The sequence below is a fragment of the Lithobates pipiens genome, unplaced genomic scaffold (genome assembly GCF_037356315.1).
Source record: "Lithobates pipiens isolate NorthernLeopardFrog02 unplaced genomic scaffold, aLitPip1_a1.2 Scaffold_18, whole genome shotgun sequence".
Lineage (NCBI taxonomy): Eukaryota > Metazoa > Chordata > Amphibia > Anura > Ranidae > Lithobates > Lithobates pipiens.
Window position 1 is genome coordinate 545,272,384 of NW_027507758.1, and position 11,368 is coordinate 545,283,751.

An 11,368-nucleotide genomic window follows, 5' to 3' on the forward strand; every position below is an offset into this window, starting at 1 on the left:
CAATAGGGACCAAAAAGAAAGGCCTATCTAATCGAGAAGCAAGGAGACTGAAGTTGGGCTTTAAATGGCTGAATGGTGTTTGCTAATGGTTTCTTTCTTGAAACTTCCAAGTTCTCAATACAGACTTTAGTATCTTGGCTACTCTGACATTAATAAAAACCCAAACACACTGATTTTTTATTTTTTTTTATAATGTTACAATTTTCTCACTCTCCTTCATTTAAAAAGGTGCTAATTATGAGCTCCAGCGTAATGTAAAAATTCTATGTAATTATCGCAGCCATGTATTCACCAAAAATTATTTAACACGAGTGCTTTACACGATCCTCGCCAAAGAATAGGTTACAGCAGTGTGTGGCTGTTTGACAAAATGAATTTTCCCCATGTGGTTCCCTTCACAGGTTGTAATGGGCTGTATCACAGAGACATTAAGGATTCTCATTATAGTGGGGAGAACTGTAATGAGCTGTCTAGATTGAAAGCAGTATTTTTTTTTTCCAAAAGGCTTCAGTTTGACACAATCAAGATTATGCAATTATAACCAGAAAAGTGATCATACTGTGGGGAAATTAGCCAGTAATATTATATTCATTTGACAAATACAGATGCTGAATATTATAACTGCACGACATTCAATTTATTATCTAGGTCAGGTAGAACAAAGCTTTGCTTTTCTCCTATACATATAGAGAGGTGAATAAAATCTATCTAGTAGAAAAAAAAAAATGTCAAAACGATGGAAAAGACAGACAAGTCTGCTGAGTGGCTGACATTAATTTGAGTGGGCCCCTTTACCATATATAATTAGGACCGGTCTTCACTCATCACTGCCGTGCATCAGCCTTATGCCACATGGCTCCAGGTGGTCTCCTTTAAGAGCTTACAAATCGCCTGCATTGGAGGAGATTTACTAAAACTGATGCACACAGAATATGGTGCAACTGTGTATAGTACCCACTTATGCCCTGTACACACGACCGGTTTTCCCATCTGAATAAACTCTGAAGGTATTTCCGACGGAGTTCCAATGGAATTCCACTGTAACTATCTTGCGTACACACAATCACACCAAAGTCCAATCGCCAAGAACGCGGTGATGTACAGCACCTACGACGGGACTAGAAAAAGGAAGTTCAATAGCCAGTAGCCAATAGCTTCCATCTCGTATTTGCTTCAGAGCATGCAACGTTTTTTGGTCTGTCAGAACAGCATACAGACGAGTGGTTTTCCCGATATTTAGAACATGTTCCATTTCTAAGTCCATCAGAATTTTCCAAGTAAAAAGTCAGATGGGGCATACACACGATCGGAATATACAATGAAAAGCTCCCGTCGGACATTCCGCTCGTGTGTATGTGGCATTAGCTTCTAACTATAACTTGTTCAGTTAAGCTTTGGCAATACAACCTGGAAACTGATTGGTTACTAATAGAAGGTACCCACCAACATGAGTGAATAATATTTTTTTTGCAGAGTTGATGTAGGGGGTTGATATAAAAATATAATTATAAACAATATAATTGCTTACAAAAAAAAAATGCAGTGTTGTGTAATACTGAACCTTCCAAAAACATAAATAGTGCCATAAACAATCAAAATCAATATTGCTAAAAAATGTAACTATGAATATAAAAATATTTTTTTTGTGTAACAAACAAACTTTTATGTGTTAGCAGCTTGTGCAAACAAGCATGTATTCGAGCTCCTCCACTGTCCTGACCCCTCCCCTACATGTGACGACACAGGGCTAATCACATGTCTTCCTTGGGGGATCCTGATTGCAGTCTCAGGTTGCTCTACAGTAGCTCACAAGATTTATATATTTTTACAATATAATATGCGTTGACCAGTGATTATTTTCATTTGTGCATATTGATTATTACATATATTATTGTATATTAATATATGCACACACACACATATATATATATATATATATATATATATATATATATATTGTACAGGACGCCGTGGCTGGGTCCTGGAAGGACGCTATATTTCCCCTCTGTTTGGGTGGTAGTCTTTTTAAATGAATAAAATTGATTAACCCACCTGTTAAGGGAGTGCCTTTAAAAAACAAGACAGGAAGTAGTAGGTGGGTGGGGAGGAGTGGAGAACACATGGTGGATGGTGTTTGGCGTTTGTTTTGGGTTGCAGCAGCTGAAGTGGACAGCAGTGTCCTGTTTGGAAGGCTCCTGGCAGGGGAAGCTACCTGCCATCAAGATCAAACTCTGTTTCTGATAAAGAATGCTGTTCTGGACTTTGCAAGTCGGTGAGACTATAAACCTTTTTCCTTTTGTTTTTGGCTGCTGTAAAGCGATTTAAGTTTAATAAACCCTTTGTTGTGTGCAAAGCCTGTGTCCTGTGATCTACCTGGTCCCCCGAACATTACAAGTGGTGGAGAATGCGGGCAGGACAAAGTAACAGGCGTTTTCTTGCTATATTTTTTTTTTTTTTGCTGCATTGGATCTGAACTGACATTTAAAGGGACAGTACAGTGAATTTATGTCCTGGGTTAAAGCTGCACAACTGTTGAAAGCTGAAACAATGGAGGAGCTAATTAAACAGCTGTCCTTAGCTAATATACAAGCGCAGACTCGCCATGAAGAAGCTAATCAGCGCTTAGCAACCCAGCTGGAGGTACAAAAAAACGCACCACAACGAGTTGGTGGCCCAGTTAGCAGCCCAGCTAGCGACCCAACAAGAGGTTATGCAGGCTCAGATGGCGGCCTTAAAAGAAGCAGTGCAGCAGCTTTCTCAGGGCCGTGAACAAGTGGCCGTTGCCCCTGGCAACCAGGTGACCATAAGGGCAAGCCATTTTTTGCAGAAGTTGTCCCTGAGTGATGACGTAGAGGCGTTTCTGGCAACATTTGAGAGGACGGCAGAGAGAGAAGGGTGGCCCCAGGACCAGTGGGCCGGCTTAATTGCTCCTTTCCTCACCGGAGATTCTCAAAAAGCCTATTTTGACCTACCACCAGAAGATGCTAAAAATTATCAAAAACTAAAGGCAGAAATACTGGCTCGGTTGGGGGTGACTACGGCCGTTCGGGCCCAACGAGTGCACCAATGGAAGTATCGTTCAAACCGGCCACCGCGATCTCAAATGCATGACCTGGTGCAACTAGTAAAAAAATGGCTGCAGCCCGAAGTGTTGTCTGGCCTCCAAATTGTGGAGCGGGTCGTGCTGGACCGATACTTAAGGTCACTGCCAGATGACCTTCAACGGTGGGTCAGCCATGGAGACCCCAAAATCGCGAACTGCCTTGTTGAGATGGTGGAACGATATACGGTGGTGGAGGATCTGCTTGGCCCCACCAAGCGTCAAGGGCCCAGTCTGCCACGGCCCTTCCGACCAACTGCCGCCCTTCGAAAGGATGTCCCCAGGAGCTCTGGAACCAACACCCCGGAAGGCCAAGAGTCACACCCGTTACCCCCTCAGCGACCTGTTCCTGATCGGAGAGGAGGGGATGTACAATGTTGGCGATGTCATGCCTGGGGCCATACCCGGGCCCACTGCCCATTGCAGGAAGAACCCATGGAATGCGGGGTTCTTCGGAGGGAGTCTTTCTATGCCCATAAAGTGTGTACAACACATCTTGACCTTGGAGAGGGGAAGTTTGAGTGTGAAGTCCAAGTGAACCACCACCCTGCACAGGCTTTGCTGGACTCTGGAAGCATGGTAACCTGGTTCACCCTAGAGTAATTGGGAAGATCGGTCCGGTAAGCAAAATTTTGCGGGTTGTGTGCATTCATGGGGACACTAGAGAGTACCCTCTCATCTCGGTGTCCATCTCCACAGCATGTGGCACTAGTACTCAAGAGGTGGGGGTGGTAAAAAACTTGGTACATGACGTTATCATAGGACGTGACTGTCCGTTATTTGCAAAACTTTGGAGACAAGGAGAACTATCTGAAAGGTCCAGAGGCTGGGAAGAAACTAGTCCCTCTGTTCCTGTTGTTGAGGGTAATAACCCTGAGATGCCACATGTTCGTAATATGGACCCGACCCAGTTGATAAAAACGCCAAGACTTTGGTTAATAATGATGAAAATAGTGCTGATACTGTTAAGGATGTCAATATGTGGGGGTCTCAGACCTACCTGAACACTGAGGGGGGGGAACCCTCCCCGCTTCAGGTAATGCTGGGGGAAGAGGATGAGGAAATGGCCTCTACCCCTGACTTGCCAGATTTGGGTGTTCCCCAGGGGGCATTTGGTACTGCCCAGATGCAGGACCCCACTTTGGCCAGGGCACGGGAACAGGTTGTAGTAATAAATGGGGAGCCCCAAGAGCCAGGTGCTAATGAGCGGTGGCCACATTTTTCAATATGTAATGAATTGCTTTATCGGGTTACTAAAGTGAGAGAAAATGTGGTAGAACAATTATTGGTACCCCAACAGTATAGACGCAAGGTCCTGGACCTGGCCCATGATGATGTGTTAGGGGGACACCTGGGAGTTGAAAAGACGGAGGCACGGATTGCCGACCGGTTTTACTGGCCAGGCTTGAACGCAGAGGTAAGGAGATACTGTACCTCTTGTCCCACCTGTCAGTTGACCGCTCCGGCGACCCATTTCCAGAGCCCGTTGGTCCCTCTGCCCATAATTGAGGTACCATTCGAGAGGATAGCCATGGATATAGTGGGTCCCTTGGTAAAGTCGGCTCGGGGTCATTCCTACATACTGGTGATCCTCGACTATGCCACTCGATATCCTGAGGCGCTACCCCTGCGGAATACCTCCTCTAAGGCTATTGCACGGGAGTTATTCCAGTTGTTTACACGGACAGGTTTTCCCAAGGAAATACTCACAGATCAGGGCACCCCGTTTATGTCGAAGGTTATGGCTGATGTATGCAAACTGTTCCGGATTAAACAGCTGCACACATCGGTCTACCATCCCCAAACAGATGGATTGGTAGAACGTTTTAATAAGACCCTTAAGTCTATGCTCAAGAGAGTCTTACAAAGGGATGGGAAAGACTGGGACTGCCTGTTACCAGCTCTCCTATTTGCCATCCGAGAAGTGCCCCAGGCCTCCACTGGGTTTTCGCCCTTTGAATTGGTATATGGGCGGAGACCTCGTGGATTACTGGACTTTGTTAAAGAAGAATGGGAAAGTGAACCAATTCAGCATAAGAGTGTTCTTGAATATGTCTCTCAAATGCAGGAGAGGATCCGAACTGTGATGCCGCTAGTTAAGGGACACTTACAAAAAGCCCAGGAGGCTCAACGACGGGTCTATAATAGGGCAGCCAAAATTAGGAACTTCCAAGTGGGGGATCGAGTAGCAGTGTTGATTCCCACTGTGGAAAGTAAATTCTTGGCCAGATGGCAAGGCCCTTTCGAGGTTGTAGAAAAAGTGGGAGAGGTAAATTATAGAGTCCACCAGCCAGGCAAGAGGAAACCCTTCCAGATATATCATGTAAACTTGTTAAAGCCCTGGACAGACAGGGAACCAGTGACCTCCCTGGCTAGTACAAAACTTTAGCCTCGGGTTGGGGTGGAGAGTGTCCAAGTAGCAAATACCTTGTCTAAAACCCAAAGTCAGCAGGCAAAGGAGTTCTTGCAGAGAAATAAAGAAAAATTTTCAGACTTGCCAGGGCTCACTAGTGTCATAGAGCATGATATTGTCACAGAACCAGGAGTCAAAGTTTTTGTCCGGCCCTACCGCATCCCAGAGGCTCAAAGGAAGGCCGTTTCAGAGGAAGTAAAAAAGATGTTAGACCTAGGGATTATTGAGGAATCGCAGAGTGAGTGGTCGAGCCCGATTGTGTTGGTACCGAAGCCCAACGGGACTCTGCGATTTTGCAATGATTTCCGGAAACTTAATGAAGTTTCCCGGTTTGATGCCTACCCCATGCCCCGGGTAGATGAGCTTATCGAGAGACTAGGTCCAGCCAGGTATATCACTATGTTAGACCTTACCAAGGGGTATTGGCAAATACCATTGACTAAGGCCGCTAGAGAGAAAACAGCTTTTTCTACCCCAGAGGGGAGTTTTCAGTACAAAAGGATGCCTTTTGGATTGCAAACTGCTCCAGCCACGTTCCAGAGAGCAATGGATAGGATTTTACGACCTCACCGGAAGTATGCCTCAGTATACTTGGACGATATAGTCATTTTTAGCAAAGACTGGGAATCACATTTGCCCAAAGTGCAGGCAGTGCTGGACTCTCTTTGGAAGGAGGGGTTTACAATAAACCCTGAAAAATGTGCTTTGGGAATGGAGGAGGTGAAATACCTGGGTTATATCGTGGGTAGAGGGGTAGTGAAACCTCAGGTCAACAAGATAGAGGCTATACAGAATTGGCCCCGCCCCCTCACAAAAAAGCAGGTACGTGCATTCCTGGGCATGGTGGAGGTTTATACCCAACTTTGCCACGTTGGCGGCTCCGTTGACCGATCTGACTAAGGGTCGCAAATCGGTCATGGTGGAGTGGAATGCAGACGCTGAGAAGGCTTTTTTGGAGCTCAAGTCGGCGCTGTGCCAACACCCTGTCCTTGTAGCACCCAATTTTTCAAAAGAATTTGTTGTCCAGACTGATGCTTCCGATGTAGGATTGGGAGCGGTGTTGTCACAGGTTATTCATGGCGAGGAACACCCGATAGCCTTCCTCAGCAGGAAGTTAACACCAGCGGAGAAAAACTATGCCATAATTGAACGAGAGTGTCTGGCCATTAAGTGGGCTCTGGAATCCCTCAGATATTACCTTTTGGGAAGGAAGTTTAGGTTGATTTCTGACCATGCCCCTTTAACATGGCTGAGACAGGGAAAAGGGACTAATGCCAGGGTTACCCGGTGGTTCCTGGCACTCCAGGAATTTAAATTTGTAGTGGAGCATAGGCCCGGGAGACTGCATCAAAATGCAGATGCCCTCTCCCGAGTCCATTGTTTGAGCTCCACTGTTGCCTCCACCTCCTTGGCGTTGGGGCACAGGGGGGGGATATGTACAGGACGCCGTGGCTGGGTCCTGGAAGGACGCTATATTTCCCCTCTGTTTGGGTGGTGGTCTTTTTAAATGAATAAAATTGATTAACCCACCTGTTAAGGGAGTGCCTTTAAAAAACAAGACAGGAAGTAGTAGGTGGGTGGGGAGGAGTGGAAAACACATGATGGATGGTGTTTGGCGTTTGTTTTGGGTTGCAGCAGCTGAAGTGGACAGCAGTGTCCTGTTTGGAAGGCTCCTGGCAGGGGAAGCTACCTGCCATCAAGATCAAACTCTGTTTCTGATAAAGACTGCTGTTCTGGACTTTGCAAGTCGGTGAGACTATAAACCTTTTTCCTTTTGTTTTTGGCTGCTGTAAAGCGATTTAAGTTTAATAAACCCTTTGTTGTGTGCAAAGCCTGTGTCCTGCGATCTACCTGGTCCCCCGAACATTACAATATATATATATATATATATATATATATATATATATATATATATATATACATATATATATACACACACACACATAGGGAGGGGTGTACTCATATACTGTATAGAATAAGTAGTGCAAACAAGTCCCTGTGCATAATGCCCAGTACACATGGTTAGAGTTTCCGCTGGAAAATGTGCCATCGGACTGTGCTGTCAGAAATTCCGATTGTAGGTGGGCTCCATTGGACTTTTTCCGTCGGAATTTCCGGCACACAAAGTTTGAGATCTGGATCTAAAATTTTCCGACAACAAAATCCAATCATTTAAATTCTGATCTTATGTAGACAATTCTGACGCACAAGGTGCCACGCATGCTCAGAATAAATTACGAGACAAAAGCTATTGGCTACTGGCCTCTTTATAGTCCCGTCGTATGTGTTTTAGGTCACCTCGTTCTAAATGATCTATCCAAATTTTCAGACCGTCCCTGCTGCTGCGCTAGTCTCTGTGCAGGCACCTGCCTCGAATTTTACCTCTATAAGAGGTATGTCTGGTTCAATCCAGTTCAATGCAGAGGGTTTCTCAACCAGGTTGAGATATACTTTCAGATGCTGCCCCAGGCATTTCCCACAGTCAGAAGCAAAGAATGTTTTGTGATATCTTTGCTTTCTGAGAGAGCCTTCTATGGGAGACACAAAAACCTGTTGTCTTAAGTTACCCTGCATTTGTGGCCTCCTTTAAAAGGATATTTGATGATCCTGCCTGGTCCGCTTCTGCTGCCAAGTGCCTCATGTCCATCAGAGTATGAGAACTGTTGCCGACTACACCATTGAATTCCGTACTCTGGCAGCAGAGGTTGCTTGGAACAATGAGGCCCTCGTGGCTGCTTTTTCTCATGGTCTCTCGGATTCCATCAAGCATGAGATAGCAGCCCGAGATATACCCACTGAGCTGGGGAAGTTGATCACGTTTGCCATCCTCATTGACTCCAGACTCAGAGAAAGACTAAAGACTTTTAAGAAGCGCTTGCGGAAGCCTCCTGTATGTTTGCCTCCAAGCTTTGCAGTCCCACCCATGCCTCCCTCATCTCCCATGCCTCCTGGTACTGAGTTGGTCAGTTAAGATGAACCCATGCACTTGGGCTTCACACGTCTCTCTATGGATGAGAAAACCTTTAGGAGGAGGGAAAGATTATGCCTTTATTGTGGCCAGGCAGGTCACTTTTTGAAGATGAGTTGTCCATCGAGATACAAGCTCTAATCGACTCTGGAGCTGCAGGCCGGGTCATTGATGCTGCTTTTGTATTGAAGCACTCGATTCCGCTGCAGCTGCATGACATGCCACTTGCCATTGAGCCTCCTGATGGGAGACCCCTACAGCCTGCCCATGTAACTTATTCCGTTCCATTGTCCATGGCCGTAGGGTCTCTTCACCATGAGATAATCCAATTCCAAGTTATTTCCAAGTTTCCATTGGTTATTGATTATCCTTGGTTACAGAGGCACAACCCCTCTTTTGATTGGCCCTTCAACCTGGCACCATAACCCATCGTGGCTGGGTTTACCCTTTGTCGGTCTTGGAGGATAAGGCCATGGAGGAGTATGTTGCAGACGCACTTTCTTGAGGTTTCATCCGCAAATCCTTGTCCCCTGCTGGTGTTGGTCTCTTCTTCATAAAGAAGAAGAGTGGTGAACTGAAACCCTGTATTGATTATAGGGGTCTCAATTGTTTCACGCTTAAGAATGCCTATCTGATTCCGCTGATTATGGCGTTATTTGACCGCTTCAAGGGAGCAACGGTTTTCACAAAGCTTGTTTTGAGAGGGGCATACAATCTCGTGAGGATTAAGGAGGGTGATGAGTGGAAAACTGCAATTAATACCAGAACAGGCCATGTTGAGTACCTGGTAATTCCTTTTATTCTTTGTAATGCCCCATCGGTTTTCCAGGAACTCATTAACGAAGTCCTCCAAGATTTGTTGCAGTTATGTGTGGTGGTTTATCTCAATGATATCCTCATATTTTTCAAGTCCTTGGAGAGCCACCACACAGATGTCTGTCGTGTGCTTCAGAGACTAAGGCTGGGTTCACACCGCTGCGGGTGAGAGATCTGGATGTGATTCGCACCGCACTGCAGTGCAAATCACATCCGATCTGTCTGTGCGATGCGAGTTCAGCCACACAGGACCCTTTTTTTGGTCCGCAGCAGAATTGGATCGCATGGGTGTTCACACCATGCGATCCAATTCCTGTCCGAGTTTGCAGATCGCACTGCGATATGCGGACTGGTCTGGGGGTGTCATTAAGATTTCATTGACAATCCCAGCAGTCCGCATAGGGCAGTGTGAACTGCCGGCGGGAGGCATGTGATGCGGGAAAACGCCGCGGATTTGCGGCGTTCCCGCATCGCTATGGTGTGAACCTAGCCTAAGAGAGAACAATCTCTATTGTAAATTGGAGAAGTGTGATTTCCATCGTGAACAGGTTAAATTCTGGGTTATGTCATTTCCACTGCTGGTTTTTCGATGGACGCAGAGAAACTTTCAGCAGTCCTACAGTGGCCCGACCCATGGGTTTACATCCTCTGCAGTGTTTCCTGGGCTTTGCCAACTATTATCGGAAGTTTATTTGTAACTTCTCATCTCTGGTCAAGCCCCTGACTGATATGACCAGAAAGGACGGTAACCCACAGAGTTTGTCTTCGGAGTCCATTAAGGCCTTTGAGAGTCTCAAGGCTGCCTTTGTTTCTGCTCCTGTGTTGGCACAACCTGATCCTACATTACCGTTTATCCTTGAGGTTTATGCTTCTGAGACTGGAATTGGCACCCTTCTGTCTCAACGTCCTACCTCTGAGAGCACGTTGCATCCTTGTGGCTACTTTTACAAGAAATTGTCAACTGCGGAGTGCAATTATGAGATTGATGTCAGAGAGCTGTTGGCAATCATTTTAGACCTGAAATAATGGAGACATCTCCTCAAAGGTACCACTGTGCCAGTTCTCATTCTTACTGACCATAAGAATCCCACATTCTTGTCAGAGGCTAAACGCCTCTCTCCTAGAAGGGTGCTCAGGTCCATGATCCTCCTGATAAACCTTTGAGCGCTGCTTTGTCCCAGAGAGTCTCCGTACTGCCATGTTCCAGACTTACCATTCTCCCAAGGCTGCTGGCCTCATTGGGAAGAATCAACTCTTTGGGTCATTTCCCAAAAATTCTGGTGGCCTAGTCTACAGGCTGATGTAACCACCTTTGTAGCTGCCTGTTCCATGTGTGCTCAGATTAAGACTCCACAACATCTTCCAGTGGGCCTCCTACAACCTATACCCAGTGGAAAGAGGCTCTGGCCCCTCAGACTTCATGTTCCCTCACTGAAGTTTGCACCCGGTTTATTGGGCCTTTCCGTATTCTTCGCAGGATTAACCCAGTGGCTTACGCATTAGACCTTCCTCCTAACAAGCGTATTTTGAATATATTTCATATCTCCTTATTAAAACCTTTGGTCTGCAACCGCTTTATCACCTTGGTGCCACGTCCTCTCCCTGTACAGGTTGAGAACCATGAGGAGTATGAAGCACAGTCCATTGTTGACTGTCGTAGGTTCCGTGGGTGCATACAGTACCTGGTGCATTGGAAGAGGAACGTTCTTGGGTCACAACCTCGGACATACATGCCCCCATCTTCCTCTGCAATTTCCATAGACGTTTTCCCCTCAAGCCTGGTGGTCCTCTGAGGGGGAGGGGTCGTTGAGGAGGGAGCACTGTCAGGGCTAGGCTCGGCCCTTCCTTCTCTGAGCTGGTTGCTCAGCTGTCGGCTAATTGCCAGCTCCTATCTCTTCTCAAGTACTCAGCTTTTGATCATATCCTGCTCGTCAGTCCTGTCTACTTAAGCCGCCCAGCCCAGATGATCTCTGCCTTTGCCTTATTCAACATCACAGAGACGCTCTTCTGCATTGCTGTTAAAAGACTTTCTTAGATGACATCCCTTCTGGCTCCAGATCCTACTTGCTGT